We start from the raw sequence: 22,058 nt of genomic DNA, 5'->3' as shown, positions 1-22,058 counted from the left end.
ATTATATTGCATCCACACATCCAGGGGGGTTGGGAGAGGGAGGGGGGTATATCTTTTGTTTTTGTATTATGCCTGATGGTAATGATGGATGGGGAGGGAATTTTTATCTTTTGTATAGATTCTGATTGTTTATAAGTGCTTATTTGATTATTATTATTTGAATGTAAATGGTATTGCACTTTTTGTTGGCATTAAAAACTAAATAAAGTTTAAAAAAAAAATCTAAATTGTGAATCTCCTCCGAACAGAAAAAAATATCTAATCTAAATGATAGATTGTAGCTCACCTTGAGCTACAACTGAGAAAAGGCATGAGCCAAATCAAAATATTTATATATTAGAGGGGGAGTATAATAAGCATATTCAAGTATCTCAAAGAAATGCATAGTATACAAGAAACAAGCTTTCTTCAGTGGAAAGGGAGTTCTGACAAAATGGGTCATAATATGAAAATTAAACAACCTCTCAGTAGAAGTGCTGGAGGCAAATATAATAGCAGAATTCACAAAGGCATGGACTGAGCACAGGGGATCCTTAATTACAAGGAAGTTAGAATAAAGCCAAAGACAGAGTAGTAAATGGCAAAGCAGGTAGGTCTTGTAGTCTTTCCCTGTTTTACATTCTATTTGTGCATTTATCCTGAATATGTCAGAGTATTGTTACATCATAATGTGATCAGCAGAAGCAAAACTCAAGGGGCTGTTCCTCTTTGTAAAGATTCTGTATTCATTGCCAGTGATTGCTAAAACTCATTGTGCCTGGATTTACTAGCCCTGTTCCCTCCTGAAGGTAACTTAGATTAGCAGCCACTAAGCTCAGGCTTTTCTTCTTCCAGCATACCATGGCTTCAGCACATTGCATTGTTGTTTCCACTATGCCCATGGCTACCGCCAGAGTCTTTCAAGAAAGCAAAATGGCAGACTGTTTTAATATCCAAGAAACTCAGGTCTCGCAATCGCAAAAGCAAAGATGAAATAAAAAAGGGAGCAGGGGGGAAAGAAACAAAAAAAACAGAATGTGACTGATATATTTATTAAATTTTCTATACCATTCTCCCAAGGGAGCTCAGAACAGTTTTATATGAATTGACTCAGGTACTCAAGCATTTTTCCCTGTCTTTCCCAGTGGGCTCATAATCTATCTAATATACCTGGGGCAATGGGGGAACAAAGTGACTTACCCAAGGTCACAAGGAGCAGCCTGGGTTTGAACCCACAACCTCAGGGTGCTGAGGCTGTAGCTTTAACCACTGCGCCACACACTCCCCTGTAAGCAGCTGGTGAAGGGAATGTATGGATTGCACCTCTATACTCTAGAAATATTTTACTCAGTTTGAATAACTTGCCTTTACATACATCTGTTTCCAACTAACATACATAAAGATTCCTTAGTAAATGAACTTGTATTTTCCAGGCAGGCCTTGAGCTGCTTTTCTTGCCAACAGGCAAAATGATTTTCCTTTATCCTCCTTTGGTCCTTCAGTGCAACATACTCATTGTTAGCTGGGATTAGACCCTTTAGAAATGGGCAATGAAGAAAGACTAGTTTATTAAACTTGAATTTCAATGCATTGAAGTCTGCTTACATAAGAACATAAGAAATGCCTCCACTGGGTCAGACCAGAGGTCCATCGTGCCCAGCAGTCCGCCCACGCGGTGACCCAACAGGTCTAGGACCTGTGCAGTAGCCCTCTATCTATACCCCTCTATCACTTTTTCCAGTAGGAAATTGTCCAATCCTTTCTTGAACCCATGCACCGTACTCTGCCCTATTACGCCCTCTGGAAGCGCATTCCAGATGTCCACAACACGCTGGGTAAAGAAAAACTTCCTAGCATTCATTTTGAATCTGTCCCCTTTCAGCTTTTCCGAATGCCTTCTTGTTCTTTTATGTTCTGAAAGTTTGAAGAATCTGTCCCTCTCTACTCTCTCTATGCCCTTCATGATCTTGTAGGTTTCTGTCATGTCCCCTCTAAGTCTCCGCTTTTCCAGGGAGAAGAGCCCCAGTCTCTCCAGTCTTTCAGTGTATGAAAGGTTTTCCATGCCTTTAATCATTCGTGTCGCTCTCCTCTGAACCCTCTCAAGTATTGCCATATCCTTCTTAAGATATGGTGACCAATACTGGACACAGTACTCCAGGTGCGGGCGCACCATTGCCCGATACAACGGCAGGATGACTTCTTTCATTCTGGTTGTAATACCCTTCTTGATAATACCCAACATTCTGTTTGCCTTCTTTGAGGCTGCTGCGCATTGTGCCGTTGACTTCATTGTTGTGTCCACCAGTACGCCCAAGTCCCTTTCAAAGCTACTTCCCTCTAATACTAAGCCCCCCATTTGGTAGCTGAACATCCGGTTCTTTTTCAAGTTTCAAGTTTCAAGTTTATTAGGTGACTTGATTAATCGCTTAATCAAACATTCTAAGCGATGTACACTATAAAATTTACAATTATTAGAAAACAATACAATACATACAAATACTTAAATAGCGGTAAATTGCTCTTAATTTTAACATTACTAAACATAGGGTAAGGAGGGATGAAATACAATTCATAAAGTAAAGAAGAAACATTGAGGGAAAATACAAAAGGGAAATAGGTAACACAGGTATAACAAAAGTAAAATATAATACTCCAATAATAAAATTATGTTGAAAATGCATCTTTAAAAAGGAAGGTTTTTAATTCGGTTTTAAATTTCCCAAACTCTTTTTCCCTATATGCATGACCTTGCATTTCCCTACATTGAATTTCATCTGCCATTTATTCGCCCACTCCTCCAGTTTGTTTAGGTCCCTTTGTACATAAGTACATAAGTACATAAGTAGTTGCCTCCGCCGGGGCAGACCAGAGGTCCATCCCGCCCAGCGGTCCGCTCACGCGGCGGCCCATCAGGCATATTGCCTGAGCAGCGGTCCCTCACACTCTTCGGCAGTTGTAACCCTGCTACAGAGTTTGGTGTCATCCGCAAATTTTATAACTTCACATTTCGTCCCCATTTCCAGGTCATTAATAAATACATTGAAAAGCAGTGGTCCGAGTACTGATCCCTGCGGAACTCCGCTCGTGACCCTCATCCAGCCCGAGTAGTAACCTTTCACTCCAACCCTCTGCCTTCTGCCTGCCAACCAGTGTTTGACCCATCTGTGTACGTCCCCTTCCACCCTGTGATTCCACAGCTTCCTTAATAGCCGCTTATGGGGTACCTTGTCAAAGGCCTTTTGGAAGTCGAGGTAAATGATGTGTACAGGTTCGCCTTGATCCAACTGGTTGTTTACCCCCTCAAAGAAGTGCAGTAAGTTTGTTTGGCACGATCTTCCCTTGCAGAAGCCATGTTGACTCGCTTTCATCAGCCCATTTTTTTCGATGTGCTCACCGATGCTATCCTTTATCAGTGCTTCTACCATCTTGCCTGGAACCGATGTCAAACTTACCGGCCTGTAGTTTCCTGGGTCTCCTCTCGATCCCTTTTTAAAGACAGGTGTAATATTTGCTGTCTTCCAGTCCTCCGGGATCTCTCCAGTTTTCAAGGATAGGTTGCAAATTTGTTGGAGTATTCCCGTTATCTCGTTTTTTAGTTCTTTTAGTGTATTCCTAGGGTGTATTCCATCAGGGCCTGGTGATTTCTCGCTTTTTAATCTGTCTATCTGCTGGAGGACATCCTCATGGCTTACCTCTATTGTTGACAGTTTTTCATCTTGGTCTCCATGGAAGATCCTGTCTGGTTCTGGTACACTGGATGTGTCCTCGCTTGTGAAGACCGACGAGAAGAACTTGTTTAACCTGTCGGCCACCTCCTTTCCCTCCTTTATCACTCCTTTTCTATCTCCATCATCCAACGGTCCTACTTCCTCCCTCACTGGCTGCTTCCCTTTAACATATCTGAAGAACGATTTGAAGTTTTTTGCCTCCCTGGCTAGCCTCTCTTCGTATTCCCTTTTCGCTCTCCTAACCACTTGATTACATTCTCTTTGGTGTTTCCTGTGTTCCTTCCAATTTTCCCCAGTTTGGTCTTTTTTCCATGTCCGGAATGAGTTTTTCTTGTCTTCTATCGCTGTCTTCACTTCATTGTTTATCCATGCGGGGTCTTTTGTTCGGTTTTTTTTGCAACCTTTCCTAAATCTGGGGATGTACATATGTTGTGCTTCTTGCACTGTGCCCTTGAATAGAGACCAGGCTTGCTCTACGGTTTCTGTTTTCCTTGAGCTGTTTGTGAGTTTTTCCCTTACCATTGTTCTCATAGCATCATAATTCCCTTTCTTGAAGTTGAACGTTGTCACTGTGGTTCTCTTCCCTTTTGTTGTACCTACTTCTAATTTATACTGGATCATGTTGTGATCGCTGTTCCCTAGTGGTCCTACTTCAATTTCTTTTGCAGTGTGTGAGCTGGTTGTGCACTAATACCTTTTTACACACATACTTTTACCTTTACATATTTACAGACAAAAGTCATGCTAATGAGACAATATTTTGCTAAATTATGTATAATGTGTGCAAACAGGTTTGCAAGCATAAGAACATAAGAATTGCCGCTGCTGGGTCAGACCAGTGGTCCATTGTGCCTAGTAGTCCACTCACGCGGTGGCCCCCAGGTCAAAAGACCAGTGCTCTAAATGAGTCCAGTCTCACCTGCGTACATTCCAGTTTAGCAGGAACTTGTCCAACTTTGTCTTGAATTTCTGGAGAGTGTTTTCCCCTATAACAGACTTCAGAAGAGCGTTTGTACGGAATCTATCCCCTTTCAACTTTAGAGAGTGCCCTCTCGTTCTCCCTACCTTGGAGAAGGTGAACAATCTATTCCCTTCAGTATTTTGAATGTTCTGATCATGTCACCTCTCAGTCTCCTCTTTTCAAGGGAGAAGAGGCCCAATTTCTCCGATCACTCACTGTTCGGCAACTCCTCCAGCCCCTTAACCATTTTAGTTGCTCTTCTCTGGACCTTTTCGAGTAGTACCGTGTTCTTCTTCATGTATGGCAACCAGTGCTGGACGCACTACTCCAGGTGAGGGTGCGGCATGATAACCTTCTCCAATTTGTTTGTGATCCCCTTCTTAATCATTCATAGCATTATTTTCACCCTTTTCGCCGCCATCGCGCATTGCGCGGACGGCTTCATCGACTTATCAATCAAAATACCCAAGTCTCTTTCCTAGGAGGTCTCTCCAAGTACCGCCCCGGACATCCTATATTCGTATAGGTGTAATTGTTTTGCACTATATGTAATTTATTATCCTGGCTCATTTGCTTATCATTAATATTGTCCATTGGTATGCATATCCCAATTTAGGTAATAGCTCAGTTTAGTATATTGTCCTTCATGGTTTGCCATAGTGAATTTCTAGGTCTGCTATGAGCACCACGGACCTAGTGTGACCAGCTCACAGCAATGGTGAGTGACAAGGAAAAGAATGAAAGCACAGCTTGTACAGCTCCACCAATTGGCTGGTCAGCAACATTATGATTTAGACAAGAAAATAGATTGTTCTTTACTTGGCTTTCATCTTTCTTTACAATGTAGGTAGCCCAGTTCATAAAACTAGAAGTTTTTGAGCAGCTGACATGAGTAGACCAGAATGAAAGGAAAGGGAAGAGAAAGAGGGTGGTAGATTCGTGGAACAGTCTCTCGGTAAAGGTGATGGAGACAGAGACTGTGTCCGATTTCAAGAAAACCTGGGATAGTCACGTGGGATCTCTTAGAGAGAGAGGAAGAGATAATGGTTACTGCGGATAGGCAGACTGGATGAGCCATTTGGACTTTATCTGCCATCATATTTCTATGTTTACTTCCCCCCAAATACTCACACAATCAAACCTTTTATCCTCTCCCTAGTCAGTTACATGTCTTACTAGTCACTTTCACATACCTAAATCAGTCAGTCAGTGCTGGTGTACTCAGAGAATCATGCTCTCAGGAAAAGCGTGTATATGCAATGCCTAGAGCGTGCACCTTTCATCTTGTTATGGTTACCCCCACATTACTACAACTTGCACATAATCCATTTTTCCATTAAAGGAATTCTGTTATTTGAATTGTAAAAAAAAACCCAAAATGCTAAATGAGTTTTCTCATCTCTTAATCATCTTGTAGCTGAAGACCAGGCTTGCTTCCCCTTTCTAGCCTCTGAGGCCGTATATTTGTTCTGAACATATCTGTTCTAGCAGTAAAATTCTGCTATACAATTGGATCCTCTTTGAAGCAAAGAAATTTAACTTTCAGACTTTTTTTTACAGATAAAGGCCTCTGCATTCAAGTTTTAATAATACGAAAGTGCATTGCTCTCAGACCTGACAATCATACAGTTTTCCACATATTTTAAGAGCATATGGAACAATGGTCAGCCTACATTTGCAACATAGTTGTTGATTACTATGATGAAAGAGAAGCTCCAAATGGCATTTTAAAGAGGACTTATTTTAGTAAACCATGGACTGGAAAGAGAAGAGTGCACATCAGGCAGAGAAAGACAAACCTCCGAGGCCAACAGCTATGGGCATGGTCCCTTCGTCGTCGATTTCATCTGTGCTGCTGAATAAGAACAGAGGGATATAATGAAGCGAGCACTAACCGTGCTCCCTGGTCGAAACATAATAATCAAAATATATTCGGTCATTCATCAGGTTAGCCTGAGTGTGAAATAATAACCTCAGCTCTTTGCCTGGTCAGTGCTTGCTTTAGTAGTTCACTGCTTCCTATTTCAAAACACTTCTGCATTCCTATATCCTAGAGAAGAGACAATGAAGGAGCCAGAGCACACAAGATCAAGCTGGACCAATTTCTTCAATAGCTTTCAGGATACAATGCACCCTTCCTCAGTCAAAAAATAAAGGGGTCCTTTTACTAAGGCGCACTTGCCGATTTAGCGCTCCTTAGTAAAAGAGGGGGAAGTGAATAATCCAGTTTTTTAAAAAAGCATCACTTTTTGTGCTTATTAGATGCTTCATAAATATTAAGTCTTCCTTTTAGTATGTATTATCTCTCTCTTATTTGAACTCAGTACTGTTAATTAGTTATATTTTGAACTGTTTCATGGTAGACCTATTAATAAGTTTCAGTTTACTGATTTTGGCATTACCTCATTCATTATATTTATGTTTATATTTGGTCATATTACTACCGTTATGCTGTTAACAAAATTGTAAGTTTTATGTTAAATTACATATACTTGCTGTACACCACCTTGGGTGAATCTCTTCATAAAGGTGGTTAAGAAATCCCAATAAATAAATATTTTTTTTTCTTGTTTTTATTTTTCAACTTAGGGCTCCTTTTACTAAGCTGCGTTAGGGCTTTAATGCGCAGAATAGTGCGTGCTACATTGCCGCGCATGCTAGACCTTAACGCCAGCATTGAACTGGCGTTAGTTCTAGCCACATAGCATGCGGTGTAGCGCGGTAATTTCCTATATGCACTAAAAAATGCTAGCGCACCTTAGTAAAAGGAGCCCTTAGTTACATAACTTCCTATTGCCAGAAATACTACAGGTTAAACACAGGCAGCTCCCTTGCCACCTGGAGCCACCCCCCACCAGGACCCGGCAGAGGTGTGGAGTGAGTCGGGCCAGCGTGGGAGAGTCGCTCCGCCCCCAGAACAAACATAGTAATTAGGCAGTGGGTCCTCCTATAGGGTTGTCCCTGGAAGGGCTACCCACTTCTGAAGTAATGTAATCTCACCCTTCTCCCACCCACCCTGGATGTATGTATACAATCATATTAATACAAAGTACATTCCCCCCCTCCCTTTCTACATGTGTGTAAAAATCAAGTAGGAATTAAAGGTTTATTCGATTAATAAGTTTTAACAAATTCTGCTAATGGACCCCATGGGGCTCATAATCAAAAGAAAAAACGTCTAAAAAGTGGCCTAAATGGCTACTTGGACGATCAAAAAGCCTGATCGTCCAAGTACCCATAATCAAAGCTGGTTTTAGACATATCTAAAACCAGCTTAGGCCTTTCCCCTGCCACTAAACACACAGAGAGAAAAGAGGCGTGTTTAGAGGAGAGGAAAGGGCGGGTGGTGGGTGGGCCGACCTACACCTAGGCGTGCAGCAGGTATAACCAAAACCTTAGGCAGGTTGCCTAGTCAGCACTTATACGTTTTGACTTAGACGAAGTCAAAACAGGTCTAAGTGCTGAAAAAGGGGCAGCTGAGCTGATCGTGGCTGCTGCGATCAGCTCAGCGGCCCCAGCAACCTGCCTACCCCCTACAGCAATGATCGTGGCAGGAGAGATGCCTCATCTCCCCTACTGCGATGCCATCACTCCTCTACCCGAACTGGTGCAACCCGCGGCAGGAGATATAGGGCATCTCTCCTGCCGCGGGTCGCAGCAGTTCGGGTAGAGGAGTGATGGCATTGTGGTAGGGTAGATGAGTTATCTCTCCTGCCGCGATACATTACCCCACACACACAACATCGGGGCAACATTTTACAGGTATGGGGGGGTGGGATTGGGGGGGTTGTGGGGTCTGCAGGGGGTCACGGGTCGGCAGATCGGGGGTTCGGGGGCAGTCATTGGGGCGGGTTGTGTCGAGGGCAGGAGGGCCTGGGATCCCTCCTGCCCATATTGTAGTGGGGGGTGGGAGGTAGGAGGTCCGCCTGGGCAGGAGGGGTTGGGCTCCCTCCTGCCTGATCGTGTAGGGGGGGTGGAGGGTGAGAGGCCAGGAGGGCTTGGGCTCCCTCCTGGCCTGATCATAATCGGGGGGTGCCGCGGGTGCCTGGGGCAAGAGGGCTTGGGCTCCCTCTTGCCTCGAATGTAATCGGAGGGGGTGGGGTTGGTGCCACGGGGCAGGAGGGCTTGGGTTCCTTCCTGCCCCGATGTCGAGGGGGGGGATTGTTGTGGATTCTGTAACTGGTGTTGTTTTTGACAGACACCGGTTACAGAATCCAGCTTTTAGGCGAAGGATTGGCTCCTCCTTTGCCTAAAAGCCCTTGTGTTGGACGTTTGGGGCTTAGGCGTTTTTTTGGTTCATTATGGGGTATAAGTGTAGACGTCGTGGGGGTATAAGTGTAGACGTAGTGGTGGTCTGGGCGTTTAAACAGCTGAATGTAGAGGCAGGCCATTATCAAAAAAACCTCCATTTGGACGTTTTTTTTTAAATTATGGACATTTTCCCTGCTTCTACTTTCAACGTTTAAGGCCTTAGGCCAAAAGGCGACTTTGACGTTTTTTTTTATTATGCCCCTCCACGTGTCTTTAAATTTTTTATTCTGTCCCAATTTCTCAACCTTCATTCTTTCCAACCAAAAAGTAAAGTTCAGTCTATCCCAGTTCTTCTAATTCCTTGTTATTAACTGCATGGCCACCCCCGTCATAATAAGAAGTCTTTTTCCCATCAATTGGACTCTTAGGTATCAATAAAGTCCCAAATAAAACAGTATCATAAGACAGTGCAACAGAAGCCTCCAATATCCTATTAATTTTGCCCAATATTGATTTCCAGAAATTGAGTATCAAGGGACAGTAAAACAACATGTGATCCAATGTCCCTACCTCAAGATGGCATCTATTAGACTTTGAACTATCCAACTTTTGCAAACGAACTGGGGTCCAGAAAGTTCTATGTAACAAAAAAAACAACAACAAACAAGTTTATCTCATAGATGCTGACGCTGAACATCTCATCCTCCAAGTCCAAATCCGTGGCCATTATGTAGCAGAAATATGCTGCTTTGCCACAATACATAAGAGATGAAAAGGAACTAAGTCTTTTTAAAAATAAATTAAAACTTTTCTTTTTAAAGATGCTTTTAGTCTTTAATACAAATACTTTTAATTATTGAAGTTGTCATCCCTCCTTATGTTTTTCCCTTGAATGTTCCCTTTCTTCTTTTTAAAACATTTATTATGTAACTTTTCCCCTTTTATCATTATGTGTTTTTGTTTTCGTCTGTTCATGAGTCTGTTTTTTACCTTTTACTTAATATTAATTGTATGTTTTTTTAAAATGCTTATGTATCTTATTGTAAATCGCTTAGTAAATTATGGATAAGCGATTCATCAAATTAATAAAATAAACATAAACATAGAGTGACACAAAACATCCCATAGCTTTAGCTGGTGGTTTACTAGTTGGCAGTGGGAGAAGGAGTTTTTTTTTTTTAAAAAATATTGGTTTTAATATTGCCTATTTTTTTTGAGAGATTAGGTTTACCTAATGCATTTTTATTTCAGTTCCGGATCTGCTCTTCAGTTGAACTAACTCAGTTCACCCCTCCTCTTTGTGATCTTTGTGATCATCTTAGCATGATACAGGAGAGGTTTGCCATTCCTTTAAAACATAGTAGATGACGGCAGATAAAAACCCGAATGGTCCATCCAGTCTGCCCAACCTTACCCTCTCTTTAAATTGCTGATTTAATTTAAATTTTCCTTCTTAGCTATTTCTGGGCCTGAACCCAAAGCTCTGCCCGGTACTGTGCTTAGGTTCATCTATTGAATTCTCCATCAAAGCTCATCCCAGGCCATCTAAACCATCCCAGCTGTCAAAGCCCTCCTCAACCAAACGGCCATATACAGACACAGACTGCGCCTTAGTTCTTCAATATATACCATTATTTTCTTGTTGCCTTCTGTGCACTGTGAGACACGACTGTGTTGCTGCAGACCTTATCCAGCATTGGGCCCTGGACAATGGAGGGCTAAGTGACTTGCCCAAGGTCACAAGGTGCTGCCATGGGATTTGAACCTGAGCTTCCCATTTTCCTCCTGCTTCTCTAACCATTAAGCTATTCCTCTGCTCTGCATTTTTATTAGTAGTTTCAAAATTTAAGTACAATTTTCCAATGATAGGAGGGCATGATAATATCAAGAAATATAAGAATGTTTCTTTCTTTAATCTAGTCATGTGTATCACCATAAAGGTCTATTTAACTACAGGCAATGCATCTTAAAATACACAGCATACTGTAGAGCTTTAAATGTAATGTTCATTATTAAAGTAATATTTAAAACAAATGTCTTCTCTTATGAATTTCAGCATTACAAAGTACTCAGTAAACATAAGTAGCTCTAGGATTTTATAGCAGGGTATCTCAACATACAAACAGAACCATAAAGTAATTTTGCATGTAAATTATGCTAAAACAGTCATAAACAGCCTTGCTTAAATCAATTATCCGTGGGAAAAATAATTATCAAGAAAAGAGAGTAATAATTTTTTATGGCATTTCAAATCTGGGCATAATTCAAGTCATGTATTTAAATGCATTTCTAAATGTGTTTTTTTTTTCTTGGATATGGGTTTCCAGAATATTCCAGTTCTTTTGATCAACCCTCCTCACAATTTTATTATGTAAAATTACAAGGGTGTTTGGTTAGTTGTAAAAATTTGCTAGACTGTCATTTCAACTACTAAGGGCTCCTTTTACAAAGGTGCGCTAGCGTTTTTAACGCGCGCTACCCGAAAAACTACCGTCTGCTCAAGAGGAGGCGTAGCAGCTAGCGTGCGCTATTCCGCGCGTTAAGGACCTAACGCACCTTTGTAAAAGGAGCCCTAAGTCTACCAAGAAACCCTATTCCCCTTCCAATTGGGATTCAGGAAATTCCACAATACTGAAACCATCCTTCTCAACATCGACTACTGGAAACTCATTGACGACTACTGGAAACTCATGGATAAAGGTAATGTTGTCCTTCTGGTTTTACTGGACTTCAGTGCGGCGTGCAACACTATTGATCATCCTCTCCTCGTTGCACGGCTCTCTGAAATTAGAATTAGAGATACTGCATTACAATGGTGTACCTCCTTTCTGAATAACATATCCCAAAGCATGCTGCTCAACGATGCGCTATCGAAACCAAAACCAATCAAATATGGTGTTTCGCAGGGGCTCTACTATCCCCCCTATTATTCAGTCTCTATATTAGACCTATCCTTGACATAGCCCACAAATACCAAATATAGATTCACTCCTTCGAGGATGTCATCCAACTATATCTACCACTAGGAAAAACTCGCGACTCCCAGATCACAAAACTCTTAAATTGCTTCTTGGAGATCAAAAACTGGATGTCCCTCAACAAATTACAACTAAATGCCACCAAAATGGAACTCGTTTTGGATCTGCAACTGCACCTGTCCCTCCCTGCAATGGGATTCAAATAATTGCAAAGGGCCAAGCGCACAGCCTAGGAATACTCCTTGACTCCAGCCTATCGCTTTCCATCCATATATCTCAGGTGTTATCTTCCTCATTCTACTACCTGCGATAACTCCAAAAAAATAAGGAACTACTTTTCTGAGTCTGATTTCTCCCAACTACTCTATGCCCTTGTCCTCACGCATGGACTACTGCAACATGCTATTAATTGGACTCACAGCGAAGAACGTACATCTCCAGCATGTACAAAACGTGGCAATCAGACTTCTAAAAAACCTCCGTACCCATGACCCTGTCTCCCAGACTTTATCATCAGCTCACTGGCTGCCCATAGCCATGCGTGACTTCAAGGTCCTGATGCTAGCGTTCAAATCCTTGAACGACATGGCACCGGGCTACATGATGACCAAGCTGCCTCCATACGTACCGAACAGGTCCCTCTGCTCCTGGGCCTTAAAACGCCCCCTGGTTGTGCCGTTCAACTGTAAACCGCCAAACGATGTTCCTACTCTCACTTCATACCAAGCCACTGGAATCAACTGCTACCACAGATCAGATCCCTTGAAGGGCTCCTGAACTTTAGGAAAGCAATAAAAAAAAAACAACATACCTCTTCACCTAACTCCCCTGCCCACGACCCATGGATTACAAGGAAATGTATATTGATACTAGATCTTCTGTATGTGTTCCAATAGGATAAAAACCTATATTGAAAAAAACCTTGTAACTATGGCAAATTGTAACCCATTGTAACTGTATGATAAGTTTGCTCATCTATAACCCATTCTGAGCTTGTTGGGGAGAACGGGCTAGAAAATGAATTACATAAATAAAATTATTTGGTTATATTAGGTCAACGTTTCAGTTTAACTCTTAGTTTTAAAATCAGATGGACTCGTTGTGGGCTGTGAAACATTTTCTTGATTAATATGAGACTCATCCAGCATCTTTAACATGCAGATTTTCAAACTAAATAGTTCCCTCCTTCCAATGACCTACAAACTGGAAGGGATTTTGAATAGATAATAAAGTATGCATTTCACGCTTTATTGTCCACATCTTCTTTTACCATATTCTTCCAAATTGCAAGAAAAAAAAAAAAGAACTTATGGTAATTCCTCATGTTTTGGTACACTACATTTTTTTCATTACCGGATATGTCATTAATGTTCTTTTTTTTTGGAGGATGTGATAAATGTTGATTGTGGCAGACTATATCCTAATTTAATTAGATTTAAATGAAATTTTCAATGAACAAGACTATGGGGCTCAATTTCAAAAAAGAAAAATGTCTAAAAAGTGGCATAAAGGGTTGTTTTGTTTTTCTCACCAAACCCTTCTAATTTGCTATTATTGAAATATATTTTGTAGATATATTTCTATAGTGGTTGTCTGCAGTGTGTCTAAATCTGAAGGGGGCATGTTGGAAGTGTGGTTTGGGTGGGACTAGGACAGGCTTATGACTTGGACTTTTTCTGCAATAATTGAACATTTTAGAAAACATCCAGGGCACAATTTGGATATTTGGGACTAGAACTGATTTAATAATGAATACCGTATATACTCAAATCTAAACTGAGGTAACTGTTTTTCCCCCATTAGAGGAGGAAAAATGTTGACTCAAATATAAACCTTGGGGAGGGGAAGGGAGGGTCAACATTCAAGTGCAGTGCCCTGCCAGGCTCCTCTTCCAGCCCCCCCCTACATCCCTCCCCTGTCCGGCTCTAAACCCAGCCCCCTCCCTCCCTGCTAGGCTCTTCACCCTGTTTGCCCTCCCTCCCTGCTCTGCCAGGCTCTGCATCCAGCCCCCTCCTTTACTCCCTTGCCTGCCATGCCAATCTGTACATAGTCCCCCTCCCTTCCTGCCCTGCCAGGCTCTACATGCATCCCCCTCCCTCACTCTCTCCCCTACCAGTCTCTGTACCCAGTCTTCTCCTTCCTGCCATGCCAGGTTCTTTACCCAGTCCCTTCCCTCCTGATGCCTTAAAGGTCTCTACCGGGTCTAGCATAAATCCTGGTGGGCCAGGATAGAAACATAGAAACATAGAAATAGACGGCAGATAAGGGCCACGGCCCATCCAGTCTGCCCACTCTAATGACCTTCTCCTACCTTTACCTTGTGAATAGATCCCACGTGTCAATCCCATTTGGCCTTAAAATCAGGCACGCAGCTGGCCTCAATCACCTGAAGACTATTCCAGCGATCAACTACCCTTTCAGTAAAAAATAACTTCCTGGTGTCACCTTGCAGTTTCCCGCCCCTGATTTTCCACGGATGCCCTCTTGTTGCCGAGGGACCCTTGAAAAAGAAGACATCTTCCTCTGCCTCGATGCGGCCCGTGAGATATTTGAACGTCTCGATCATGTCTCCCCTCTCTCTGCGCTCCTTGAGCGAGTATAGCTGTAATTTTTCTAACCGTTCCTCGTACGGGAGATCCTTAAGTCCCGAGACCATCCGGGTGGTCATTCTCTGGACCGACTCCATCCTCAGCACATCCTTGCAATAATGCGGCCTCCAGAATTGCACACAGTATTCCAGGTGGGGCCTCACCATGGATCTATACAATGGCATAATGACCTCCGGCTTACGGCTGACGAAACCCCTGCGTATGCAACCCATGATTTGTCTCGCCTTGGATGAAGCTTTCTCCACTTGATTGGCAGCCTTCATGTCCTCACTGACGATCACCCCTAAGTCTCGCTCTGCTACCGTTCTTGTTAGGATCTCACCATTAAGGGTATAAGTCCTGCATGGATTTTGGCTACCCAGGTGCATAACTTTGCATTTTTTGGCATTGAAACTGATAGGCGGGATCTCTCCCGCCTCGTCTCCTGCCACAGCCAACTTAAAAATTCTTTATCTCCCTCCATCCCTCCACCACCTACCTCCCCCTCCCCGGTACCTTTTATATCCCTGGTGGTCCAAAAGTGGGTTGGGACAGGAGGGATTCCTTCCATTTCCTGCCCCAGCTGACTTTAAACAACTTTTATCTCCCTCCTGTCCCCTCTGCATACCTGTTAAGTCCCTGGTGGTCCAGCAGTGAACTGCAGCAGGAGCAAACTTCCTTCACTCCTGCTCATACAGAGCCACTCGCTAATTGGCTGCTGGGAGTTCTCGCGGTTTTGTTTTGTGTGGGGCTTTTTTGGACATACTTTTTCTAAAATAATTCAAAAACATAGAAGCATTGAGGACAAGCACATCTGAGAAATGACATATTTGAAACAAAAATATGTTTTTCTGTTTAAAAAATGGTCATTATTGCTACTGGATCCTTGTGTGTGATCTACAAAATGTCCAAACTTGAATTTGGAAATTATATCCAAAATGCTCTTCCACATCAGTCACAATCCAAAATTTTAAAAAAGATGAAAACAAAATTCTATGACAATATCATCACCAAGGTGTCCTTTCACTAAACCTCAGTAAAATGTGCAGTTACCATGGCTTAACCAAGAGTAACTGTAAATTTAACATAGGTACTTTTTTGGATAGAGGGTCCCTGCATTTTTCGATAGAGGTCCCATGTTAAAAGTTACTTTAGTGTACTATAAATGGTTCTGTGTTAACTGTGCATTACTCAGTACATACTAAGGGCCAGATTCTGTAAATGGTGCCTAAATTGGCAGCCACCTACAAAAATGGCACCGGCCACGTATCACTTTTGGTTCACAGTCATTCGTGCGCAGAACAAAGTCGCGCCGACATTTGAGCCCAGACAATTGGGCGCAAGACTCCAGTACGCCGCCGGAAAAGTTAATTTTAAAAAACTCTGATGGGGGGCGTGAGGGGGGAACCCCCAGTTTACTTAGTAGTGTCCACGCTGCCATTGGGGGGGTTTTGGGGATTGGAACCCCCCATTATAGAGGAAACTTAACTTCTTCCCGATTATTTAGGAAAAAGTTAAGTTTTCTGTATAATGGGGGGGTTTGCACCCCCACAACCCCCCCAACGGCAGCACAAACACTATTAAGTAAAGTGGGGGTTCCCCCCACACCCCCATCGGAGCTCTTTAAAATTAACTTTTACAGAGGCGCGCTGGAGTCTTGCGCGCAATTGTCTGTGCCAAAATGTCAGCGCGGCTTTGTCCAGTGCGCTTTTGTCCCTTCACCGTCATTCACAGGTGCCATTTAAAGAATCATGGCTAACGTTGCCTACCAGAAAACATAGGCATCTGCAAGGTAGACCAGGGTTTTACTGGCCTACATTGCAGACGCATAAGTTCTTTAGTGAATCGTGCTTAACGTCGCCTAAGTCCTGCTCCACTTCTAACCACGCCCACGTCCTGCTGTAGATGCGATTCCAGTGCCTACACTGTAGATGCCTCCCAGCACCTAATAAATTTTTAATCAGTTTTAAATGACATAGGGGCCCATAATAAAAAAAACATAGAGATCCAAAAATTATCCTAAATCAGCACTTGGACGTCCTAATCGCTAGGATGTCCAAGTGCCGATAATCAAAACTATCTTTCTGTACGTCTAGTGAGGTGTTCCAGCCTCTGTACGTTCAGAGCATGAGATGTGTGTGGTGGAGGTGTGTTATGGGTCGGCTTTGGGCAGTTTAAAGGGCGAGTTAGACAAGGATGTCTTGTTGCGATAATCAAATATTTTGCAAGACATCCTGGACAGAACTTATACGTTTGGAACTAGACCTCTTTTAGAAGAGTCTAAGTGACACAAAGGTGCCCAAACTGACAAGATGGCCATTGCATGCACCCTCGCACTCCCTCAGTACTCACTGACCCCTTCACACCCACAAAGATCAGAATACAAACGTACATACCTGTCTCCAGAACAGCAGCACCAGATATAGGAAAGCCTAGCTGAGCTGCACACAGGTGTTTTAAGTAGGCTGGTGGCAGGCTAGTGAGAGGAGTAGCAAGCCACTCTAATCAATACATTCATGGTAAAAAATGTGAGTCCATTAAAACCAACCAAACAAACCCTACTCTACTGCCACCTGCAGTCATAAGGGCTATTGGGGTTTATAGACAGGTTGAGTATAGTTTCATTTTCTATTGTATGCGGTTTCGCTGCACTCGCTGTCAGCTTCCGGCATGGTGTTTTCCAAGAGAACTCATTGAACTTATTGAGCATATGGATCAATATACCTTTTCTATCATGATTTAACAGCCTGAGGCAGGCCTTCTCGGGCCAAAACATGATCGTGTTGAGTCTGATATAAATAAAACAAAGGATTGAGCGCTATCTGGTCTCCTTCGTTGTCGTTTTTGTGCTTCTCATTCTTGTGAAGGCAGTTTCTCCTGTTTGCTTTCTGGACTATTTATAGACCCATATCTGTATGGAATACATGAGGCTCATTATTCCACTGGAATTGGACAGTGGAAATACACCCAGCTTCCAAAAGGACTGTTCTCAGCACAGTTAACTGCCTAGAAATCCAAATCTTTTGCCCACACTTTTGCCCTAACATTGCCTCTCTTTTGTATTCTATTAACCCTTTACATAGCCAAGCTCTCTTAATTTATTATTTATATTTAGGGGATCTGATTCTAGGTTATCATCCTTTGGTATTATAGGGGTAGCGGTCCCCAACCTTTTTTGCACCATAGACCAGTTCTATGCAAGACAATTTTTCCTGGACTGGGAGCGGGGGAGGAGATTCAAGTGCATAATCAATGTAATGCATAATATATAATTTAATTATCCGCTATACTAATACCCTTAGCGCGCATGCGTACTTCATTTGCCATGGTGCCGTGTTCCCGCATGCGCAGTAGGAGCCTGTGGCAATTCATGACACGTGCGCCAGTTTCCCCAGCAGCAGTTGTGGTTTGCGATGCTTGCGGCGGTTTCCAAAGCTGAAAAAGGAGCCAGCTTAATAACAAGCCTGCGGCAGTTTCTCTATCCCTACAACGAACCTGCAGCGGGTCCTGGTACAGCTGTTTCAGAAAACAAATAAGATTTATCAGATAAGAGCAGGGAAAAGGTGCTGCTGGACAGATGGGAGGTAAAAGGAAGGGGGAAGGGCTATTGTGGGACAGGGGGAGCAGGGAAGGGATGCTGCTGAACAGGGGGGAGATACAGAAAGACAGACAGACAGACAGCGGGCAGAAAGAGAGACAGAAAGAAAGAAAGAGAAAGAAAGAAAGAAATGCCTAAGTCTACACATCTATTCTAGCACCCGTTAATGTAAAGGGCTAAAAAACTTGTTACATATATATTGTAAATGCAATTATTACATTTTATATTATGTACTTTGGGGTCCTTTTACTAAGGCGTGCTAACCAATTTAGCACACACTAAATGCTAATGCGCCTATTATATTCTAAATAATGTAGTTTAAGAGTTCTAGGAGTTGGATGACAATAGCGGCTGCGGGGGACCCTTGATAATGCGTATTTTGCGAAACATGTCGGGTCATTCCCTCCTGGGTCATGCATAAGATAAGTAAAAAAAACAAACTATAAAAAGTAAACAAGGATAAGTTGAGGCTAAAGCTATTTAAAATTCTAGTGAATTATATTAATTTATTTATTTATTGAATCTTAAAGTAATTTAAAATAATTTACATGGAAAAAGAAAAGCTAAGGCTGATGATGAAGAGCCATGTAATTCTTCCTGCTTAAAATCTTTACTAGGCGGTGGAGTGGTGGGTCTGAGGCCAATATAGTAAACTATACAAACATTATTCAGCATAAAATTGAAGAGTGAATGTGAAGGGAAAATGCTGAATTAAATTGGGTTTAAACATCAAGATTTGGTGCCTATTATATTCTATGCATAACCTAAGCAATTACATATGAATTTAATTATACATGCAATAATCTTTCTTTTTAACCACACCTAATTTTCAATTTTAATAATTTTTTAATTTAACCTCAACACATTAGTTATATTCGTGTAATCTATAAATTACTTTGTTATCATGAACCTTATTACACCAAGACATAAAATATAAATCAGCCTTCACTCACACACTCATTCACAACTTAGCAGAAATTATGACATATTACATTTATTTTTCAGAAGGAGACCGACCAGAACACTATCCTGCATCATAACAGTTTTCATCCGCATAGGTTGCGCAATAGTGTTCTGGTTGGCCAATTTCTTAGGTTGAAGAGATTGTGCACCCGCAAGGATGAGTTTTGTCAACAAGCCAATGAGATGAGACACAGGTTTTCCCAATGCGGGTACCCGTGAGGGGGAGGGGGGTGATCCGCAGGGCATGTAAAAGAACTACTCACACGGTCTGCTAATGTTAATGATATGTCTTACCCCAATCTGATCAGGCTCAAGATATTAGGAAATTAATCCGACGGTTTTGGCCCATGCTTCAACCTCACCCCCCAGTTGGTGGAATTGCCCTGGTTTGCTTATACCCGGGGAAGAAATTTGAGTGTCAAATTTGAGTGTCAAATTCAGTCTTGGTGGGAGGAGCTAACAGTTCCCAGAGTAGTCATTTTCAATGTACAGGATGTGTATTTTGCCCTTATGCCTTGATAACAGATAGAGTAAAAGTACCAGGTAGAAATAGGGAATTTTAGTTGAGATCTTACACGGACAGTGAGACCAGTCAGGTGGTGTATGGCATACAATGTCCATGCAGTAAGTGGTACTTGGGGAAAACCAAACGAAAAATATAATTGTGAATTGCTCAACATCTTAGCAATTTGTGTTTGGACAAAGAGGATACCCCACTAGTAACAGCACGTGCACAAAGTTGAGGAGATTTGTTTTGTAGTTTTGATCCATATACAGCTAGCTAGGGGTGGCAATGTATCAAAAATCCTGTCGAGACATGAACAACGCTTAATCTATCACTGGAAGACAACAGAGCCACTCGGCTTCAATAAAAAGGTGGAATGGAATCAGTTGTAAAAGTTGAGCGGTATCATTCAGTTACTTCCGTGGTAAGCAGTGTGGATCCAGTCTTTTCATCTGACCCTGTGTTTCTGTTCAGTTTCATACTGAGTTTGAACAGTGGCTTTTAAAAAATTAGTAGTGGGTAGGAGGTTTAAGCATATGTAGGGGGATTAATGTGAAGGGGTTTGTGTGTTTTAGGAATTTATGACAGGGAGTTGAGACTTGTTGATCACAGCTCCTGAAGACGCCGGAAGACGAAACACAGTTCTGTGTTAGGTTGTGCATTCACTGAGCAACATAACATTGTGGATTTGAGAAGTGGAAGAGGGGAACAGTGAAACTGAGTGAATAGAGTTGGAGGTGGACGTTTTCACGCCTGATTATCGCGTATAAGAACAACAAAGAGTGACTGAACAAGTTCCCTCTTCAGGACTAAAACAAGACTATTGATTAACGTGGGCAGGCTAATGCTGCTATGTTGTGAATGAGTGTGAGATGAAGGCCAATTATATTATATGTGTTGGTGTAATAAGGCTCTTGATAAAGTAATTTATAGATTATGTGAATATAACTAATGTGTTGAGATTAAATAAAAAAAATTAAGGTTGAAAAGTAGGTGTGGTGAAAAAAGAAATATTATTGCATGTATAATTAAAATTTAGATGTAAAAGCTTAGGTTTTATATGTAATAAGTAAACCCTGTAAGCTATTAATTTAGGTATAAATCCCAAGTGGTAGTATTTACATTATATTCTATGGACACGTTAGCATTTAGCGCATGCTAAATCGGCTAGCACGCCTTAGTAAAAGAGGGGTTTTATTTCTTTTATTATTACAGTGTATATCTAATATAATAAAATGGTAAGCCGCGCATGTGCACTTCCTAAGCGTGCGTCCGTTTTCCGTGAGCTATAGGCACACATAGGAAGTGCACATGCGCGGCTTACAGACCAGCCTCACGCGAGGTAAGACAAGTGTCATGTGCGCCCTTCCCTGCTCTCCACCACTGCCGGCCGCTAGCACCCCCTTCCCTCTCCGTCGCCTCCCGGCTCCAGCGGCGTAGGCAGCACTATAAACACACTGCTTCGCGCCCTTCTCTGCCGATTTCCTCTGCCGCGTCTCAGATGACATCATCGGAGACAGACGCGGCAGAGGAAATCGCCAGTAGAAGGCCGCGAAGCAGCGTGTTTAAAGTGCTGCCTACGCAGCTGGAGTCCCAAAGTTTGTCGGCGGTGGGAGGGTCAGGAGCAGGCCGGATCGACAACGGCAATAAAAGAAGGGGGAGGGGCCAAACAGAGCAGGGAACATAAGGTAAGAAAAGGGAAAGGGGGAGTGGGGGAAAATGCTGCTACTGTTTCTACACAGGAAAGGGGGGATAGGAGGGAAATGCTATTGCTGCTGCATAGGGAAATGGGGAAAAATGACAGACAGACAGCGGGAGGGAGGGAGACAGAAAGAAAGAAAGACACAGGGCCAGGAAAACAGACAGAGAAAGGGGGCCAGAGAGAGAGTCAGTGGGAGAGGGAAAGGGGGCTGCTTTGGGGGGGGAGGGGTATGCTTGGGGCAAACAGCTTTGCTTTGGGGGGGAAGACAGAAGGGGCCCTGGAGATACAGGGAGAGGGATAGGGGGCTGCTTTGGGGGGAGGAGTGTGCTGGGGGGAGACAGATGGGGCCATGGAGAGATAGGGAAAGGGGACAGACAGCTTTGCTCTGTGGGGGAAGACAGAAGAGGGCCATGGAGAGACATTTGGGGGGGAGGTGGAGACAGAAGGATACAGACAGCGGCCAAGGAGAGAGAGATAAAGAAACACAGACAGAAAGACACATCTATTCTAGCACCCGTTAATGTAACGGGCTTAAAGACTAGTACAATATATTAATACAACTCACCATAATGCAGAATCAGAGGGAGCCTTGAATTTGTTTCCCTACAACTAGACAATATGGGGATGATGGGAGACAGTGACACCTGAAGTGTGTTCCTTATGTCCAGTCTACATCATAATTTCATGTTGGTTGCTGTCACTGCAGAAAATCCCGCTTCACTAAGCTAGGATGTTGGAAATGGAAACAGGGTTTTCAGTGCTTTTGTGGCGATCTCAGGATATTTCTCCTTGACTTTAATCCAGA

The sequence above is a fragment of the Geotrypetes seraphini genome, chromosome 1 (genome assembly GCF_902459505.1).
Source record: "Geotrypetes seraphini chromosome 1, aGeoSer1.1, whole genome shotgun sequence".
Taxonomy (NCBI): domain Eukaryota; kingdom Metazoa; phylum Chordata; class Amphibia; order Gymnophiona; family Dermophiidae; genus Geotrypetes; species Geotrypetes seraphini.
This window is presented reverse-complemented; position numbering follows the sequence as displayed.